The 22,358-nt window shown below is 37.8% G+C and overlaps 1 protein-coding gene across 2 annotated transcripts in view; it reads right to left on the bottom strand.

The window, feature by feature from the left end:
- ASIP (agouti signaling protein) overlaps window positions 1–22,072 on the bottom strand; it is a 221,262-nt gene extending 199,190 nt beyond the window's left edge. The window contains exon 1 of one of the 2 annotated variants that reach the window (XM_024105096.3): window positions 21,933–22,072. The gene's annotated coding sequence lies outside the window, so the exon portion shown is untranslated. The remainder of the gene's footprint in view (window positions 1–21,932) is intronic. The other variant, XM_024105098.3, reaches the window with a different exon arrangement.
- Window positions 22,073–22,358: the final 286 nt, after the last annotated feature.

Raw genomic sequence — 22,358 nt, 5'->3', positions numbered from 1 at the left:
TTCAGAGCTTAAATGTCCTTACAGTTAAAAAGTTTTTCGTGATATCTAACCTAAATTTCCCTTGCTGCAAACGAAGCTGATTACTTCTTTCCTACCCTCGGTGAAGGGTATCATCCTCTTGAACCTTTTACACATTTGAAGACTTTTACCATATCTCCCCTCAATCTTTTCTTCTCTAGACAAAACATGTCCAATTCTTTCAACCCCTCCTCATAGGTCATGTTTTCTAAACCTCTTATCATTTTCGTTGCTCTCCTCTGAACTCTGTCTAATTGATCACATCTTTCCTGAAGCATGATTCTGAAAACAGGACACAACACACCAGCTGAGGCCTCACCAGTGCTAAGTAGAGAGGAAAAATTACGTCCTGTGTCTTACATACGACACTGCTGTTAAATATCTCAGGATGACATTTGACTTTTTTGCAGCATCATAACACTGTTCACTCATATTCAATTTGTGATCTAAGCCCCAGATCCTTTTCTGCAGTTCTGATCCCTAGCCAGTTATACCCCATTTTGTATTTGTATATTTGATTTTTCCTTCCTAAGTGTAGTAATTTGCTCTTGTATTTATTGAATTTCATCTTATTGATTTCAGGCCAATCCTCAAATTATTCAAGATAATTCTGAATTCTAATCCTGTCCTCCAAAGTGCTTGCAACACCCCCCAACTGGGTGTCATCCGCAAATTTTATAAGCATGCTCTCCACTACATCATCCAAGTCAACTAGTACTGGACCCATGACAGATCTCTGCAGGACCCCCCCAAGATATGTCCTCCCAGTTTGACAACGTGTAATGTTGCAATCATCATGGATATGATCTCAGCATCTTGGAAGGTTTGTCACTTATTCTCTGCTTTGCCCCATCTTCATGGCAACATTAAAAGACTATTGATCATCTGACAGTAACTGAGACATGACTGAGCTCTTAGCTTTCATTAGTGACTGAAGAAGAATTCCCTTTTCAATTCCATATGCTCACGTCATTACAATCCCACTCCATGACTACAAGATCTGCTATAAAAGTCTGTGCACTCATAGGGGTTCTGGTTTTTCCAGATAGACAGATTGTCATTTTCTGGTGGGAAGTGGAAACCCTTCGCTTGGACATCTAGAGCCACTGAAGTATTACACAAGCAGAAGTGTTCACTGCTGGTGTGAATAGGAAAATAAAAGGCAGTGGTTCTTATCTGTACATAACCCACAGAATAAGCGCCGCACTCTTGACACCTACAATGAGACACTGTTATCAGGAGATTGTGCCAGTGGCCATGAATACTCTGCTTGGGCTTGGCTTTCCACTCATAGAGTTTAAAGCCAGAAGAAATTACTGTGATCATCCAATCTGACCTCCTGCACACCACAGGCCATCGGGCTTCCCTGAATTCATTCTTGCTTCAAGTCCGATAGCTCTGGTTGAACTAGAGCAAATATTTTAGAAAAACATGCAACCCATTAAAAATTTTTCTAGTGATGGATAATCCACCACAACCCTCAGTAAATGGTTCCAATGGTTAATTATCCTTACTGTTAAAATGTACACCTTATTTCTAATTTGAATTTGTCTAGCTTCAACTTCCAGCCATTGGACCTTACTATACCTTTGTCTGCTAGATTGCAAAGCCCTCTGTTATCAATTTTCTGTTCCCCAATCAAGTATTTATAGACTGTCATTAAATCACTGTTAACCTTCTCTTTGTTAAGCTAAATAGATGGAGCTCCTTGAGTCTATCACTATAGAGTATGTTTTCCAATCCTTTATTCATTCTCATGGCTCTTCTCTGAACTCTCTCCAATTTATCAACATTCTTCTTGAATTGTGGACACCAGAACTAGACCTAGTATTTCAGCAGTAGTCACACCAGTGCCAAATACAGAGGTAAAATGACCTCTCTTCTCCTACTTGAGATTCCCCCGTTTACACATCCAACAATCGCATTAGCCCTTTTGACCACAGGTTGACATTGAGAGCTCATGTTCAGCGGATTATCCACCACGACTCCCAAATCTTTTTCAGAATCACTGCTTCCCAGGGTAGAGTCGCAGATCCTTTAGGTATGGCCTACATTCTTTGTTGCTAGATTTATAACCTTACATTTGGTTGTAGTGAAACTCATAATGTTTGATTGAGCCTGACAAACCATGTGATCCAGATCACTCTGTATTTGTGACTGTTCTCTTAATTATTTACCGTTCCCCCAGTCTTTGTGTCACCTGCAGACTTCACCAGTAACGATTTTATGTTTTCTTTTAGGTCACTGAAAAAACTGTTGGCATGGAACCAAGATTCTATCTCTGTGTTGCTTCACTAGAAACTCACCCATTCCTCATTTACAATTAATTTTTGAGACATATCAGCTAGCCAGTTTTTAAGCCATTTAATATGTGTCAAAATGTTGTGCAGAACCAACTAAAATGCCTTACAGAAGTCTAACTATATTACATTAACACTATTACTTTTATTAACCAAATATGTAATCTCATCAAAAAGATATCAAGTTAGTTTGACAATATCTATTTTCCATAAATCCATGTTGATTGGTAATAATTATATTATCCTCTTTGACTCATTATTGATCAAGTCCTGTATCAGATATTCCATTATTTTGCCTAGGATGGAAGTCAGGCTGACAGGTCTGTAATAACTCAATTCATCCCTTTTACCCTTTCAAAATATTGGCACAATATTTCTTTCAGTCATCTAGAATTGCCACAGTGTTCCAAGACTTCTTGAAAATCAGCATTAATGGTAGAGAGAGCTCTTTGGCCAGTTCTTTTAAAACACATTGATGCAAGTTATCTGGACTTGCTGATTTCAAAGACAAACCATGTTGACTAGGGTTTTTATTATGGATTATTGGCTCAGCACGATTTTCTACCTGTGGTCTCCAGGGGATCCCCAGCCATCAGGTAGCAGAGGGTGCAGGAACTCAATTTTACAACTGCAGTTCAGTTGCAAGTGAAAGTATGCAGGGAAAATTCTGCAGGTGCAATTGGTAGCTGCAAAAAGAGAAGCCATCCCTCTGGAAAATTCGGCCCAAAGACAGGCAGGGACCTACTCTGTGATGTAAGAAGGGGCCTGTTGTGAATAATAATTTTTCTGACAATAACAAACCTGTGCAACACTATGAGTCAGTGTTATTCATTACTATTGATCATTCCTACAGAAGCTCAAAGGGAGCGAGGTGCTTTATGGACACAGAGAAAAACAAGAACTTATAATGTAAATAGACAACGCACAGACAAAGGACTGGGAAAAGGGATGGAATAATATTTTAATGATTTCCCATTTGCTCCTGCTCAGCCTAATTTTAAACCGTACTATCTCATCTCGATTGTTATTGCCAAAAGGCCCAATGGTTTCACATGCTGGATTGGCTTCCACAAGCCCCTCCTCAGTCACCCAAACCTTTCCCTGCCTTCAGTTATGTGATTTGTAATGTGCCTTCACCTTGTGCCCATTCCTCCAGATAACTTCTACCTGCTAGCCCCGTCCTCGCCTTTCCTCTGCCACTCTTCAGCATAGCAATGCCAAGACTTACTCTCTGATTCTGTCCCACATCTCCCACCTGACAGTCACCCCTCCTGTCTCTCCACAGGACTCTCGAGATTGTGAAGGCTGCTGCTCCTGCTTCAGCCACCGGTTTCCTAGGGTTCCAATTTAACTCTCACCACTGTGACCTGTTAGACTGGAGCAGCAGCTCAGCTATGTTGCCAGAAGAGGGAATGCTAGCTGAAGTCCCTCTCTCTCTGGTCCAGATGTGGCTGGATAACTATAGGGCAGTGTATTTGGCTTAGGGATAGGGTGAAATCTTTTGCCCAAAACGTTTTTCAGAGAAAGATGCAGATTTGGCAACAGCGATTTGCAAGTTCATCTCAGTTTTGCCAGACTGCTGGTTTTGAAACCCCCCTCCCCAAATCAGAAAAAAATATGGAAACATTTTGTTTTGACATTTTTAAAGTGAAAAATGTAGGGGTTTTTTTTATGTGAAACATCTTTTGTTTTGCAATTTCCTTCAAATTGTATTTAATTTTTTAAGTGTTAAAAATGCTCAAAATTGAAAAGAAATGTTTCATTTTGGGTCGAACAAAATGGTTAGCTTGTCCCACAAGGACGGTTTTTTGATTTGCTGAAAGTTTAAAAAAATGTTTTCAGGTTGACTCACAATTTTTCTTTTGAATTTTTCAGAATGGCCAGTAAGCTAAAGAAATCAGTTATTCACACACGTCTAGTCAGGAGAGCCCTTTTCATGGCTCTTTTGTGACATTCAAAGAGGCAGTAGCAATGGATTTTGAAGGGATACTGATGATACCTAGGTACTAACTAGTGTTTGTGTGTAACTAAGTTCTGCACCTCTTCGGCTCTTACGCCTATTCTGGATCACTTTGCTTAAAACTGTAGGTGTACAGTTATCTGTCCTGCATGCACAAATTGGCTAATTGCACATGCAAATGATCAGAATTAACCATTTGTGCATGTAATTACCAAATCAGCATATGCAGTTGTAGTCATTGCAAATCAGGCACCCAACTGTGAGCCAAACCTGTTAAAAATCTGACCCTCACTCTTATTTAGTTTTGATGCAAAATCAGTAACATTTTTAATAACGACTGTATTAGATCTTACATTCAAATAGCTCCTGCCATTTATCTCAAAAGATTCCAAACCACTTCAAAAACTTACAGATTCTAGATACAGAAATCACTTCACCCACCACTAAAATACTGGAATGAAATGGCATCAAAATTCACTGCTGATAACAAGAAGTGAGCGTGAATCCTGACTGTATTATATTCCTCACTCCTGGGTATGCTTTGAACACAACTGAGCTCCATCCATACTCACCCCAGCATAAATGTGTCACAGAAACTATTTTTTAAAACTGTGTTTAAAAATATTTCCCCCAAACAGATGCTACTGCATTGTAAATGGGTCCTTAACCGGCCTAAGACTCAGTATGTTGTCCCTACCTCAGTTAGGAAAGAGCTGCAACTGAGCATTTGTCTTCAGTGCAAAGTTAATTTAAGTTACTACTCGAGTATGGCCCCTAACTTGAGTTCCATCTACACACAAAAACCCTTAACTTGAGCTAAGGTGATGGTACCTTTAATTGAGTTGGCTGGCCTGAAAGTGAGTATAAGTTAAAACTTGAGTGTGCACAACTCATCAACTACTAACATGACTACTGTAGTGTGGACATGGGGTAGCAATATTCAAGTGGTGCTAGTCCTCCAGTGCCTTCCCACAATTCCCCTGTGTGCCCAAAAAGGACAGACAAGTTCTCCCACAATTCACTGAGAAAGAATTCATAGAGCAGCTGTGCTTTCTGTGGTGCAAAGAACCATGGGATGTGCCCCCCAGAAGTCTTAGCGCCACAGGAGTGAATTCAGTGTCAGTGTGGACACCAGCAGCTCGAGTATTATTTTGCAATATGGCCACTCACCCTCAGGCTAGGCTAACTCAAGAAGAGTAACTTGAGTTAACTCTGCAGTGAAGACATACCCCAAGGTTTCAGCCTTGAATTCTGAAGTTACTATTCAGGTCCTTCAGAGATTGGCCACATTCTCCAGCTAAACCAAGGCAGATCTGTAGGATCTTTGGTATTTAGAGTGGGGGAAAAATAATTTAGGAAACAGATTTGAGTCCATCTTTCTAAAAAGGAACAAGTAAATTACACAAACAAATAAGACTTGCTCCTAGCAATACACCTATAAGAAGAGGTGACCTTTAACACATGTGCTCGCCATTAGTTTAAATTATATGTTGGAGGGGAAGTATCCATTCAGGAAGAGTCCACTTTCTTGCCTCTCTAAAAATCCTAAATGGGCTATTAATGGATCCCAAATGTTCAGCTAAATGGAGGAATTTTTGTTTGGAAAAATTAGTAAACAGAAAAGAAAATGAAAGATATTCAAGTTCACAAAGAGGCAGAGAGAAACCATTCCAATCCCCTATCTTCTCGTAGTACTGCTCACCCTCTTCCCCAGTGGGCTGTCTCCTTCCACTTAGAGCAAAATGTAGGGGGACTGAAGTCTCGATTATTTTCTTTAGTAGTAGTTCTGAAGTAACAGTTATGGAATCTCAGACTCTAATCTCAGAGGATCAGTTTCAGCCAGATGCAATTCCAAAATGCTCAGATCACAGAAACTCCAAATATAAAATTAAACACGATAAGGAAATAACTTGTGAAGAGGAGAGGAAGTGGTGTTGCTGATTTTTGCAATTTTATCACGAGACTTGCAATACCTGGCTTTTTTTCTGGAAATAACCTGAGAATCTCAGCTTTGGTTAAAACAAAAAATGAGGTTATAGCCCTCATAGTTGCAGAGAAAGCTTGAATATGTGACCCCCTAAAGACTCAAAAAGCCAAAAGAAATTTTTTTTTAACTAAAACTAATGATTTTTAAGCCAATCTTATGATTTTTGGGGGGCCTGACTCATGATTTTTGAACAGGTGGAGTTGACAGTACTGAGAAAGAAAATCAAGGGGATTTTGGAAGGCTTCAGGACCTGATCCAAAGGTCAATGGGAATATTTCCATTAACTTGAATGGACTTTAGATCAAGCCCTTCATTCCTACAGATGATTAGTAAAACTTGAAGAAACTTGCACAGAAAGAACGGACCTTGCAGTGAGGTATCTGAATGAACAGATACCCCCAATAATGCTTTATTCTTTATTGGGGATCTCTCCCACCTTGGCATGCAGCCTGTCCATAGACTTGTCTTCACTACAGTGTTAACTCGAGATATATCTCAGGTTTTGCTCCTAACTCGACTCCCCTTCAAACACAAAAATCTCTAGCTTGAATTAAACAGTGCTTTAAACTCAAGCTAGCTGGCCCGTCAATGTGGGTAGGTGATGCTTGCGAGATGCTGATGCTGGAGTTTGTAACGCAGTGGGAATGCAACATCTCATGCGTTCCAATCACACGACTGATCCAATCACTCTGTGTAGCTCAAGTGTTGTTTCACAGTGTGGTGTCTCTCACTTGAGCTAGGAGTTACTCCGTGATGTGAACTAAATCTGTGTTAGTGAAGACAAGCCCAGGAACAGTTTTAGATCTCAATCCTGCAAACACATGCTCAGATTTATTCACAGCACTGAAGTTAGTGGGACTACTCATTTGAGTAAAGTTTAAATAGTAAGTGTGCAGAATCAGGCTCATGCTAGCATCTGGAGCACTCACAGGGAAAATGCAAATTCCACCTTACATGTAGAAAATGTGTATGGGTGACAGCCACCATCCCCTGGCTGACACCAGGAATTGAACCAAGGAGCCCCCCCAGAACTAGAAAGTAAGCATCCCTATAGCTAACTCTGAAGTGGCAGGTTCTAAGGGCTATCATCAACTCTCATCCTCTGTGGACTGGGCAATGGGGAGGGGGGCATGTAACACATGATTACCAGTGGATTCCAGATGCACTAAACCAGAGCTTTTGATCAATGTAAAAGACAAAATGATGACAAGTTACAGTGTCTCAGCATGTGGCCTGTGTTCTGTTTATCTTAATACAAAAAATATACAGCATGGCACTGGAAAGAAAATAGACAGTTTAGCATTTCTTTGAACATTTTAACATTCTAGGTCACTAGCCTTTGAAAAAAACGATTAGCAGCACATATTCACGCACATGAATTTTATTCCACCAGTTATCTGCATAGCCCGTGTAAAGTAAAGTTAACAGTGTTAATGTTCCATTACTGGATGTGTATGCATATAGTTAGCTTCCTTAAAAACATATGCTTTACACTCAGGGCCTAGGGCGCCAGGATTTGGGGGGCGGCAATTCGGTGGTGGGGGGTTCTTCCGCGCTCCGGGTCTTCGGCGGCAATTCTGTGGCGGGTCCTTCACTCGCTCCGGGACCCGCCGCCAAAGTGCCCCGAAGACCAGGAGTGTGGAAGGACACCTCCCCCCTCCCCCCACTGCAGAATTGCCGACGACGACCGTGAGCGTGGAAGGACCCCCGCCTAGGGCGCCAAAAGCCCTGGTGCTGCTCCTGTTTACACTGATTACTAATGAGCCCCTGATCCTGCATTGAATTCTGAGTGGGCAAAGTCCTGTGCCTGGGAAAATCAGTCCCTGCCACCTCAGGGTTTGGTGTTCAACTTCAGGCAAAGAAGCTGCAAGTCTCTCAGGCATGTGCTTAGACTGGGTGTGTGTCGGGGAAGGATTCTAGCCCGCCCTCCTCTCCAGGCAGGTGTCTGTGAAGAGTGTCCATTCCAAGTCAAAGGCCCTTCCAACAGACACCCCACTATTTGAGCAGGTGAAAGTCATTCAGTGTTGCTGTCCCTTGCTTGCTTTGTCACAACCTCCCTGACATAGGGCTTGTCTATACAAACCTTTGGTTTGTGGCCAGCTGAGGTGTGAACCTACCCTGTGCTAGCCTGCTGTGGACTAACTTTCCGTGTGGACACTGTTGATATGTGTTAACAGTTGGTTAATGCACTTTCATCTACTCCCGTTTCAAAGAGAACTGCTAAGGCACCAGGCGGGCATGCTGGCAGGAAACTAGGCTGGACTTCAACCCCCATGATGCACCATGGTCTCTCCCTATGGCTGAGCTGCCACCAGTGCTTGGTATGCTGCAGGTGGTAACCTATCTTCCCCTCTGTCTGGAATGGTCTTCTTCTCAGGGCAGACTGGTCCAGAAGACTTGGAATGCTGAAAGCTTGGTTAGTAAACAGCCTACAGTTTTACCTGGCTGGTCACAGAACAGGCTATTTACCAAACAGGCCTGTTCTGCCAGCCGGATGCTGGGATATTTCACACATGGACCCAGCACTGATAAAGCTGATTCCTCCTCCACCCACAGACTCCAGGCCCAGCAATCAAGCAGGCATCAACTTTAATCTTGCTTTGCATTTGTACTTTTCTGACATATTCCTCAAGAAAGATTAACTCTCATTGACTGGTATAATTTGGAATTTCCTTTGCTAACCAGAAGAATACACTATATCTGACCATATTTATTTAAGTAAGTTATATAGCTTAACATACATTTATTCATATCCTTAATTTTTAAATTTTTATATTAGAAAATGATAAATGATGTATTTATTTACTGGATGATTCATTTTTTACTCATGAGTTTTATCAAGCTGCATTTTGAGGGAAATTGGAATTTAATTCAAAATGCAGAAAAACAGAATTTAAAAATGGTTTTATTAGTTAAATAAAGCTACCTTAAATGTGTTGGACATATAAGAAAAACAAGTGAGTTACTCAAAATGTGTTTTGTATTTAAAACTAACTGACTTATTAAACAAAGGAAGTATTTTCTGTAGTTAGTGAATTAATGTGATTGTTTCTGGTCACATGTCCTTCAAGATTTTAGAATTAGTACCTCTCATCCTTTCGCACCTAGTTTTTATTCATAGATTAGAAAAGGAAAACAAGCTTTCCTGCTTTTTCAACTCCCAATTGATTTCTCAACTTTGACCGAACTAGTTGAATAAACTGCAATGAAGAAAATATTCTCTCTGTACCTGGGTTGGGTGATGGGGATGCTCCTGACCAATGAGGGCCCTGAGCTGGACCCAGTATCACTGCTGCCCAGAACTGTATGGGACCGTGAGTACTGGGGCTTGTGACTTTGCATTTGGAATAAGGAGGGAGTCTGTAACTAGCTAAGTGGGGAGGTTGTTGCTCTGGATGGGTTTGCAGAAAGCGGCAGAAGCGGCCACCAACGGGGTTTGTTGGGGAAAGTTTACTGGTGCCGAAGATGACCAGGAGCACCCAAGACTCACCACCAGACTGGAACTTTGTCCAGGACTCCTGAACTCTGAGTGTAGACGTATTGCTCAGTGTCTGCCCTTTCAGACTGTGGTATTGCTGGGCCTGTGGGGCCTTGTCTTGAATGCAAACCTGTTTTACCACTCTCCCTATTTCCCCCCTGTTGTTTTTCTCCATTCATCCCTCTGTGAATAAATATTTCCCTTTCCTTTATTCCTTGTACTCTTCCAGTGTGTGTGTGTTCACTCCGGGGGATTTAGAACAGATGCCCCTGGGGTGGAAGAGACTTTCCCTGCGGTGTTCCCGTGTGTGCCTTTTCTTGTCTGGAGCTGCCTGCAGAGCAGATTCCATCGTGGCCATGGGGGCGCTAAAGTTATATGTACATTTTGTTGAAAATGATCTATTTCCATGAAACATTTTCATTTAGATGAAAGTGTTTTTCCACAGAAAAAAGTTTAGTTGAAATTTTTGGACAAGCTCTAGCAGAGTTTCTGACCAGCATGAGCATCACATCCCTCGCTCCATTAACGAAACTACAGGTCATTTGTTGTGGTGGCTGCCCACCCCAATCCCATTATTTGGAATTTTTTTTATTGGCAATTATGGCCCATACACGCTGGGCTAGATCTTGTAAAGAAATGTTTAAGGCTGTGACACAAAGCAGCCTCAAAGCCATTTTGTCCAGCTACATGGGGATTCTCCGGGTATACGGGAGTCATTGGGGGAACGGAGCCATCATAGCCAGCCTTGCGTTGAATCTTTGAGTCCATGAACTACACTGACCCAAAACCCACTGTTGCGTGTGTGTATGTAACTGGCTTTGTCCACGTGGAAATTTACCAAAGTAGCTATTCTGGAATAGTTATTTCAGTAAAAGCCCCAGTGTGGATGCTCTTCTTCCAGAATAAGAATGCCTTTTTCCAATTTAGCTTCATCCACAAGGTGGTTCCTCAATGCCTCAGGCTGTTCTGTTCTGGCTGACACAATCAGTGAGTAATGCTTCACTACACCGTACTGGATCAGGACTAACAAAAGCACAAATCTCAGCAGTTTGACAGGTAGTTCAGTGCTGTGTGCTCTCAGCCCTCAACCCTCCAGGACTGGGCCCTCACACAGGAAAGACAGATAGACCTGGGAATTTCAGTACGAACAGCAAGTTCTAGCAGCAACAGCTAGCTACTCAATGATCTTGTAAAGAACTGGAAAGCCACAAATGTCCATTAATTTTATTATTGCTGTAGGTTTGAGATTCCATAATCTTGCAAACACCAGTTTCCACCCCAAACCCAGCCATCTTTGCAGCAATAAACTCATGTTCCAAGAATCCAAATTAAAAAAAAAAAGAGAGAAAGTTCAAAACAATGTACACATTCACGACACAAATACTCTACAATTATTGTTCGGAGTCATAAATAATACACTGTGGAAAATGAATCAAAAGGCTCACAATTTTTTTTTTGATGCAGAAAACTTTTCCTGTTTATTCCCAGCAGCACAGACTGTATCTATAAAGTTTAAACTCTCATCAATGGGGAAAAAAAGACACATTTTTCTATTAAAAAGAGAACACTTTAGTGGAATTTTCATCATGTTCCCCAAACTGTTGCATCTTTCTGGTTCCGATTGCCTGCTTTGGTTGCAAGATGCACCAGGATTCCCTCTCTCTTTCTTTCAGTGCTTTCATTTTTACAAAGCACACGTTTATCCAGTGATCCATTCCCTGTCTCTCATTCCCAGCTTCTGGCAAACAGAGGCTAGGGACACCATCCTGCCTAATAGCCATTGATGGACCTATCCTCCATGAATTTATCTAGTTCTTTTTTGAACCTCGTTATAGTCTTGGCCTTCACAACATCCTCTGGCAAAGAGTTCCACAGGTTGACTGTGCGTTGTGTGAAGAAATACTTCCTTTTGTTTGTTTTTAACCTGTTGCCTATTAACCTGCTTACCTAGTGTTGTTCGGTGAGGTGATGCAGCTATGCCCACAGAACTCCTGTCAGCTTACTTTATGTCTCCACTAGGGGGTTCTGCAAGGATAGCTATACTGGCATAGCTATACTGGCAAAGATGCTGTAGTGTAAACAAGGTCTGCATTAACCATGTTTCTGGGCAGTTAATTTCCTTGTTTCTTGAAGAAGAGAAGTTAGTGTGTTATGCTTATACAAAGCACATGAGATTTTTTATAGGGGAGAAGGCAACACGCCACATTTATTGAAAATACAGCAATTAGCATATGCTTTTTAGTTTTATATATACACATTATGCACACTGTTTTGCCAGTCGATGTTATAGTTACTAGTTTGGATCAACCTAGTGGCCAGCTAAGTTGATCATCGGTAGGGAGGAGCTGGGTTTTGTCGGTCGTGACACGATGCTCCGGGGAAGTTTTGGCAGGACGAACCCAAAGTTTTATGGCAAGGCACCCTGATTATATAGTGATTTTTTTTATTGGGACCAAGGAATTTTGCTTTATTATGTTGTAATTAATTGTTGTTTGATGAGTGCTTGTTTTCTTAAATTGTGTTTTTTTAATTTTTTATTACAGTTATTTTGTTTTTATTGATAGGTATTTTTAGAGTTGTTAATTTGCCCTTTTTTGATATTTCAATAGGGGTGTGTTGCAGCCTTTTGGTGCTTTTGCGGGTTTTTTTGTTTTTTGTTTTGTATATTTGGTTTAGCTATGGGTTTTATATTTATTTTTTAATATATACATTTTTTATTCACACATAAAACAGTTTTTTACAGAGACCTTCAAAATGTAACAAATAGCGGTGTTTTATGTTGAACAAAAAAGGCACTGTAAATTAGGCCTTACTAAATTTTGCAACTATTTTTTTTTACATTGGGGCCTAGGCCTTTGAAATTTTTTAAATTTAATTAACATAGACACATACAAGATTTTGTCTGTTACTTGCAAGGCATAAATAAAAAGAAAATGGCTAAGACTAGTATTTACTATTTTATTTATTTATTTTATTACCTTAATTTTTATTATAAAACATACACTGTATATAGCCAAAACATAACCAATTATATAGCACAGTATCCATGGTACAACATAATTCCCCTTTTGATTTTTTGAGAGGGTTATATGTTATATAATTGTTTTATAGCAATGTATTGGGAGGCAATTTGAGCTTGTGGTTGCAACTTAACGAACATTTTTTAAATTTAGCAACATATACAGAACATTTCAATTAGGTATGTACAGGATAGTACCAATACAATTAACAATGGATGAAGCATAATTGACAATATGCCTTTGGAAATGGGTGACCAGCCTGTAAAACCATTATACCAATGATATGCAGTGAGGTTTTTTTTTAGAATTAACGATTTTAATTAGATTTTTATTTGCATGTGTTATTTGAAGAATTTGGTTTTTTAATATTTTTGGGGTTTTTTTGTGCAAAAAACGAGTTATTTTTGCTTTTAGAAGCAGGTGATTAGCAAATTTTTGTTAGGTATTGGATAATATTTTACTATGACAGTTAGTATTGTTTTTGTTTTAAAAGGCTTATTTTACTGATATGGTAATTGTGGGTAGCTAGCACTTTATGTGGTGTCCCTATAGGGACTCTTCATTTTACCCCCTATTACCCAGTGGTTTGGTATTTTTGTGATGTTTGTAAGGTGAATCTTAAGTCCCACTTCCCCTTTCCAGGCATAGATAGTGATATTTTTTAGTGGCTTTAGGACTTGATTTGTATTTTTATTAGACCATTTTAAGAGGATTTTTGTTTTTTTGATGGGGATTTATGATTGATTAGTTAGGGGGGAATTAATTTTGACCGGGGAGAGATTGCGGTGGGCTCCCGCAAGATATTTTTGACTATTTGGGACATACAGGGCCCCAAGAACAGGGACTGCCAAACCTTATACTGAGGTTTTATGGATTTGGAGGTAGTAGTGGTTGAGCAGCATCTTATGTTCCGATTTTTAGGAGTTATTTTTTGTAAAAAGTCCAAGACATTATTAATGATGCAAAAGGTTTAATTTGTGAGACATGTACCTATTTTATTTTTTTATTTTTTTTAATATGGTATACCAGTGGGCTGAGGTGGTCCACTATGGAATAGGGTTTTGTTTATTTTGATTTTAGGGAGTGGCCCTTTTTTTAAAATTTGAGGTACATAATTTGATTTTCTGGCTACTTTAGTATGCTTTTGTGCATGGATTTTTTTATTTATTTGTTTAATAGCTTGATTGGCCCTATATTGGAGAGTGGTTTTGTTATTTTGCAGCTGCTTAAGCCACCGCAAATGTTTATGCTGTGTTACATTAGGGGTTTTTCCCCGATTTTGTGTTAGGTGGCTTGGGTCAATCATAAGATGCATGGAGTGTCCAAACATTATTGGGAATGGCTGAATTTTGGTTTTTAGTTTGTTGCTGCTGCGGATAGCTGCTAGAATTAGAGGCAGCTTGTCTGGCCAATCTTTTCCAGTGTAGTTTATTACCTTTTGCAGCACTTTTTTAATGATGCGGTTTATGCGCTATACCTGACCTGAGGATTGTGGTCCGTATGATGTATGGAATTTTTGTTTAATTTTTAAAGCTTGTAACATTGATGTAAAAATTTTTTTTAAAAAAGGCCCTTTTGTTATTGGAATTTATTATTTTAGGGGTACCATATTTACACACCACCTTATTAAAAATCTTTTTAGCCACCACCTTGATGCTGTTGGGTTTAGTAGGAAATGCCTTTATTTATTTTGAAAAATACTTAATTATTACTAGCAAGTATTGAATTTTTTTTTTTGGTAATTTGTTAATAAAATTAATTTGGCCCCTATGCCAAAGTCCATACCTTTGCTGGTGCATTATGGGCTGCTTTATTTTGTGCGCACCAAAAGCAATTTAAAAATTTTTTATGCATGAATTGATGGGCTACGTTAATTAGTTTTTGCTTTTTTATTTTTGGAAGGGGTTTGGTCATTTGTATTAGCACTCATTGGCTCGGGAGCCTTAGTGGGGATGCTTTTGGTTTGGCTTTTAGTTACGATTGCTATTCTGTGTTGTCGGGCTATTGTATTTACCCGACTATTTTAAACGGCTTTTTTGTCTGTTTTTTTGTTGTGGGCTTTTATATGTTTGATATTTAATATTTTTTAATAGTGTGGCAGCCAAGGCTACGTTATTAGCCGCCAAACGAATAACAAAAGGCTGTGATTCATTAGGGACATGCAGGGCTGGGGCTGTGAGAGCCTTCTCTTTTAGCAGGGTTAAAGCAGAGTTTTGCTTTTATTTTTATTTTGTTTATTTTTTTTAGCCGTTTTTACAATGGGTGAGTTATTTTAGCATATTTATAAATGTGTGGGCTAAGAAAATTGAATTTTTCTAACAGTACTTTTAAAGAGTGGGCATTGGTAGGGGCCGGCATTTTTATCAGTGCCATTACTTTTTATTTATTTTATTTTTGTTTTGTTCTGTTTTTTGGTTTAATTTTTTGTGCTGCCATTTATGGGCAGGTTTTTTTTTTATTATTTAGGTAATTTGCATTAACACAGATGCTTTTTGGCTTGCTTTTGGATTTAAAGCCAATAGCAGCTTGGAGACTGTCTTAAAAGGGACACAATTAACTTTCACCAGAGTTTTGATTATTTGCTTTTAAAATATACAGCGATCTGAAAAAGAAAACACAATCTATTGTGGCTCCCTTTGGAGCCCCAATAGGATTTTAATTAAGTAGTATGGTATGTTTTTGCATTTTTCCCCCACCTCTTTTACAATATACACTGCGGATGTTTTGGGGAAAATGCACATTTCTTTTATAGTTTAATTTTTATAACATTAGCCATATAAATTTTTACATAAGGGTGTAACTGTTTTTTTTGTGCTTACAGAGTTTTTATGTATGCTTATTAAAGTGACAGTTTAATTACATAGAGCCACCTTAGGGCTCAGTGTGGGGCGCTGTTTTTTTTTTTTATTATTATAGCTTTTATTTGCTATTTTGTTACCAAAAAAAAACAAATCCAGATCCCCCCCCCATTTTTTTGGTTTTGACTGCTTTACTGCTGCCATGACTTTGGTCTTTTAAAAAGATATTGAACTTATAAAGCATTAAGGTACTTTAAGGGTTAAATGCTAAATACCAAAGCCAAACAACACTCTGGTTACCTGTGTTTTGCAAAAAACTTTTTTTGGCTTTGCAACTTCGAATGAAGATTCAAATGGATTTTAGTGGTATTATTTAATACCACTAATAAATTTATTTTAAACCTATAAAACAAGAGATTTACAAACCAGGAGCGTTGCTTTAGGTCCTAAACACGCCATATATTTACACATTATATTTATACACATATATTTTTTTAACACCCCTTACACTGCTTTAATTTTTACACAGCTGTATATAGATTACATTTATATACATGTGAGGGCAGTTAAGTTCCAACAGAAACCCCTTATGTACTTTTAGCAAATTTGATTAAATTGTCCATAGTCAAATTATTTAAATTAGATTGGTTTTTTTGCTTGGCTTATTTACAAACATTTCTTTGGAAAAGGGCCCCTTTTTTTTGGAATAGCTGCAAAGAAACCAAGAATTTTTTTTAACACTTTTTAAAAAAAATAATTTTACAAAGTTTAACTGCTTAATTCCCTTTAGCCTCTGCAGAGTTAACTTTTTACTTTTTTTTTAAATTATTTGTTTATTTTTTAAAATGACACCTTAATTAACTCAGTTTTTATCATTTTAATTATTGTTTCAGGGATTTGAATTCCCCATGCCTGTACTTACTGCTTTCCTTACTTCTGCCACTATGCCCTCAATTTGTTTTTTAATTTTTTTATTTGTTGCCTGCCAGCTTGTTTGGGCCCGATTTTGTTTTTTTCGCTGAACCGTCCCTTTTTATGGACACAGGCTTTGTTCCACTACCAATTTAGCAAGGCGGGTGGACTTCTCAACTAGCTCCCAACCCTTCTGGTCCCTTTCCTTAAACATTTTTTTTTAAATTGTGAAATCACCACAATATTATTCACAAACAAACAAAAAACTACACTGCCCAAACTCCTATATCCTTCAGAGTTTGGTTTAACAGAGCAAGATTTGTTATATGATCCAGTTTGCAGCCATAAAACAAGTCCTCTCCTTCTTGTGATCAGCACCACGCTGACTTCAATTGAGATTAAACTGGGTTCGCATTTAGCAGAATTCTAGCATGGTTTCCCAGACTGTTCTGTGAAGTGTGCTAATGAAACGTGTTGTAGATAATATTGCTATCCTAAGCAAAGTTTTCTAACCCAGCTCACCTTCAAAAAATCCTTGTCTGTGTTGATCTGGGTAACCAGGCTACAATTCTGCGAGTAGCAACTGCATTTGTTAGAGAGGGTCTGATTCTGATCTTAGTGTGGACTGATCTCAGTGGAATGTGTAACAACTATTTTAACCCCAGATGCTGCAAAGACTTATGCACGTATTGAACTGTACACACTGCTTGATTGAAGTCAATGGGACTATTCAGATTGCATAAAATTAAGCATGTGTCTGAGGCTTTGCAGGATCAGGACCTTAGCTAATATCACTTGGATTTCCAGGCCCACTCCTGCAATTAGATCTGTGCAGACAGATCCCTGCAGTAATGCAAAACCCCAATGACTTCAATGGGATTTCATCCAAATGGGATCCTGTTACAGGATCAGGGCCAATATACTTAGCATTTGTATATTATCTGTCATTTATGGATTAAGCTGCACAATACCCCTGTGCGGTGGAGAAGGTAAATATTTCATCCCTTTTATTGATGGGATGAATTGATTTGCCTGAGGAAAACTCAGACAGTGAAATCTGATGTTAGCCCCTTCCCTTCTGCTTCCCTCTTTTAGAATATTTCTTAACGATGGTTCTTGTTCATGTGAAAGTACAAAAGGACACCAGCAGCATTCAATAAGCTGTGATCAAATTTGCCTCTCTCACCAACAGACGTTGGGCCAATAGAAGATATTACCTCACCCATCTTGTCTCTCTAATATCCTGGGACCAACATGGCAACAATCACAGCAGACGTCAAGTTATTTATGGGCTTCAGTCTCTTACAGAAAAGGGTATTTCAGAACAGATTCTGTTTCTAAACACACTAACCTAACTTTAAGAGGCAAAGTATGAAGTACAAATCACTAACTGTAATCAAAGGTGATTATAGTAACTATGCCGGAGATTAATGCCAGGTTGTAGCACACTCAGATGAGGTTCATAACTTTTGTCTGATAAAAGGATGTCTTTGAATCATATGTGTTCAGGCTATATGCTTAGACAAGAAAATAAAATTTCACTTGAACTGAGATTTATTAAACTGTTACATATCAAAGCTAAAATAGGTTTGTATATTATTGTAAAAGAAACAACCTACATCTCAGAAGCTCTAAGGCAAAGAGTCTACAAACAGTTGCAAAGCATCTGGTCCTTTTGGTCCTATTAGCAGAAACAGCCTCAGAGGGAAGATAAAGTTGTTTTTAAATGTTTGAAATACACAAAGGACACTATTAACATCATTTAGTGTCATCATAGTCAGTTCTCTCTTGTGCAAAATAGTTTATTTTATTCAGAGCATGCCAGGCCTAAATTTTCCATTTCTTGTGAAAAGCTTGATCAATTGTTTGGGGTAGCAGCATTAAGCAACACACACGACAACTTATTTGAGTCTATGTTGAAACGTTCTTTTAATGTTGCCTGATATAACATGTGTTAGGTTCTAAATTGGTATAAGCAATTCTTATTTGAGCATAAGAAGCAAGAATTCAGAGTTCAGAATTATAGTTTGGCATTTTTTCCCTATTGTGCTGTATCTACACTTTCAATACAGAGTTAAATCCAGAAAACGGCACAGCAACATTTGGAGTGAATATGTGAAAATGCAACCGCTGGCATTAATGCCACACAAAATGTCTTGGGGAAATAAGAATTATATATATATATATGAAAAAAATGAAAATTATATAAGAACATATATTATAATTCTTACATATAAGAATTCTAGAATTATCAAATATTTATTTGAGAACTCAAACAATTTTTTCAACTCACACCAAATAGCAAAAATGTGTAGCTCATCGAAGTAATTACAGTTTCCATTTCCTTAGTGTGAAGAATACTGAAATATGAAACTCCACTGGTGTGCATGTCATAAAGTAGGAACCGATATGATATCTTGTTCAGTGGTTTAAATATTATGCGATCACGTCTGAATTTTATTTTACATGTTCGTAGAATACACTTAGTCAAAGCTATTATGTGAAATATGAAGGAAAGAGGAGAAAAAAATATTCACCTATAGATTTAAGAAAAGATCTCCTAATAGAGTGTATATGAGATGGGAAGGCCCAGTAAATTACATTTTAAAGTCTGTTTGAAATCTTCTATTAGATGTTTTTAATTAGGTTACATCTTATGATTACTGTGCTTTATTTATTTATAAAGGCTTTTGAAATGGTAGCTGTTGTTAGAGCTGCATTTAAATAGCTCCAGCCCTTCCTTTATTATGAAGAGTTCTTATTTACTGCGATGAAATCTTTGTCATTATGTAAAACAGAGTAAAAAAAATCTTATAAAATGAGCTGTAAACATAAATTAGAACTATAAACGCCTTCTAACAATTTGTTTAAATCAAATTATGGTCTTTAAAAGGGTTAATATACCCAGCATGTATTCTCAGGCTTTGCTTAATAGGAAAAGAAGTCCATTACCAAATTAATCATTAAGAAGATCTTAATGTTTTTTAGAATAATTTTCTGGGACATTGCCTTCAATCACAAATTAGCCTCTACATGAGACTCTATATATTTGGAACACAACATGAATAAAATCAAGATATGTAGGGCATGGATTAGACATTTAGGCATTCATAAGGAAACTTCTTGTAAAGTGGCACATATTTTTATCAGACACTTAAAAGTGTGTAACTATCAGGCAGATTTATTTTCACAATGTGAAAATAGTGCAGTCATGATAGTGCATTATTTTATTTCTGTCTCTATATATAGGGTGTATGTCCACAGATATACGTCCCTGGAAAATGAAAGCAATTCTCTCTAAGATCCACTCCCAAAGAGCTCTGTAGATATAAATAGATATAGATATAGATGTAGATACACATAAATAGGACCTTGCTAATCTGCACTTTTATAATCTGCACAATCTATTGCCAGTGTCTTTGCACTGCACGGTAAGTGTTCATTAGCAGAGTGCTTTAAGGAAATCTGATTTCTAAGATGTTATTTTTTTCATTCAATTTATTACCTGACATTTATTAGTCCTTTACGAAATATTATCGTGAATTTGTATTAAAGCAACATTACAGAATTGGTTAAGGGCACATTAGACATTTTTAAAATGTGTCAGCGATTCCCATTTCCGCAGTTATTTCATGCTACAGACAGCTTTATAGACGTGTGTGTATGTGTTTTGTTCCTATTCCTAAATGTTATTTGACATTTATTAAATACAGATATTGTTCACTCCCCATCTCAGATGATTTTTTTTTCATTCATGTCTACATATATTAAAAAAAAAGGAGAATGGGGCCCATTTTCCATATGGGAAATGTTTCTGCTTCTTTGAGCAATGAGGAAACACTCATAGTAATATTAATAATTTTCATACACGCACAGTATACATTGATTTTTATTTTCAAATCATTTCCCCAAAATTCCCTCACAACACTGCTGTGAACAGAGTTGCCAACTGTCCCCTCTGACAAGGGACATCTCTTGTTTCTTCATCTCTATACAACAGATTGGGAGTTGCTGAGTGCTGCAAAAGGCAGCAAGGAATACCTTGGGTGAATGTAGGTGAGTACTGCTTATTATTAATTATTATTATTATCATCATCATTCATAATAATAATATCAGGAGGGGTAGGGGAAGGGGTGCTAAGAAAAACAATCCCTTATTTTTGAAATTCAATGTTGGCAAACCTGCCTGTGACTAAAATAGTTATGGTGAAATGCATAAACAAGGCTACTTTTTTTCAGCCAATTTGTTTAATTAAAAATATCCCTGCAAGTGCTTTCTGGTTGTATTTTTTACTCTGTAAAGAGTCCTGCATGTGTTTGGTTAATTAAAAAAACAAACAAACATAAAATATACCCCCTTCCTCCACCACACACATTAATCTATCTAAAGAAAATAAGTGTAAAAGAGGCTATTCTTTAAAATCCAAAAATATGAAAAAGTCATTGAAAAAGAGCAAGCATTTAAATTAAAGTTAAAACATGCCAAATGCATTGTAATGATCCTGCATTCTTTGTACTCCCATTTCAATTAGCTGGAGTTCTGTGTATATTCCTGTGAGTTTACTAGGCAATCAAAGAGAGATACTTTTACATTACTGTAAGTCATGTTGTGTGCTAATTTGTTGTACAGACATACTTAAATATAAAAGCATTGTGTGTTATTTTCAAAAACAATGTCCAGTAAAGGTATTCATTACAAAGAGAGAATTTAACCTCCAGGGCACTAACTATGCTCCAAATGTACCGTATATACACTTTCGTGTGTATGAACAAACAAAATATATGCCTACTGATCTTATACTCCAAAACAACGACTGTGTTTTAAAAAGAGTTTCTTTCACCAAATTGTAAAGAAACAAAAGTAATTCTTCCTCAGCAAATAGAAAACGATTGTTTTTGATATTTTAAAAATTCCTCCTAAATTTTTCAGCATGAAGCCAAAGTAGTAATATGATTGTTTGAACATATATAGGCATGTTCCTAGCCATATTAGTCTAGTACATTTTTGTCCATGTCTTTTCATTCCTCAAAATCATAGCAATCTGCAACAAAACGCATGCTATTTTAAAATCTTTTATGAATGATACATATCAGCAATGACAACTCAGACAAATTATTAGCCAACCAAGCATAGCCTGCTATAATCTGTACTGTTCCTTTCAGTAGCGCTACTTAAACCAGGATCCTATAGATCTGAAATATCACAACTAGCTATTTTCCATTAGAAAACCGTTTCCAACTTATTACATTTTCAATTGGAAATAAAAATAAAAAGAGAAAAACAAATATACAGTCACTTGTAACATTAACAGAGGATAACATGCTCTGTAATCTGTAATATTGCCAAGAGATCTGGAGGGAAGGATATAGTGTTATCAAAGCAGGATGGGGATAGAGAAAGAAATGCTTAATATTTTGTTACACGAGGTAAGAATATACGTGAGAAGCTCTATTCCTACCTGAAAAGAAAGCAGATCTATTTATCCTATCTTGAAAAACCTCAGATTCTCGCTAGGTTAGCCGGATTAGCTTTACAACTTCTTAAAGAGGAAAGTTGACAGCAAGAGCAATCTGGCACCAACTTCCAATAAAAAGAAAGAATCAAACCTAATGTAGTAATGTAATGGGGGAAGGAAAAAAAAACAAAACCATGGCCAGCACCTTGAATTCATCAGATCTCTCCCCACCCCCAATCAGAAACCCATCACTCCCATCCCCAAATCCTAACTCATCTGAGAAAGAAAAATGCCAGCATAAGATCATATGAAAAGTTCTCTCTCCCCAAGATGCAAGCTCCATGTAGTCACAGAATAAAGCATAATTTAGTATCTCTTTCCTGGTTCTAATTTGCAGTGAAATTCATAGGCCCTTTCGATTGATTTCTG

Source organism: Chrysemys picta, chromosome 13, assembly GCF_011386835.1.
Source record: "Chrysemys picta bellii isolate R12L10 chromosome 13, ASM1138683v2, whole genome shotgun sequence".
NCBI lineage: Eukaryota > Metazoa > Chordata > Testudines > Emydidae > Chrysemys > Chrysemys picta.
This window is presented reverse-complemented; position numbering and strand designations above follow the sequence as displayed.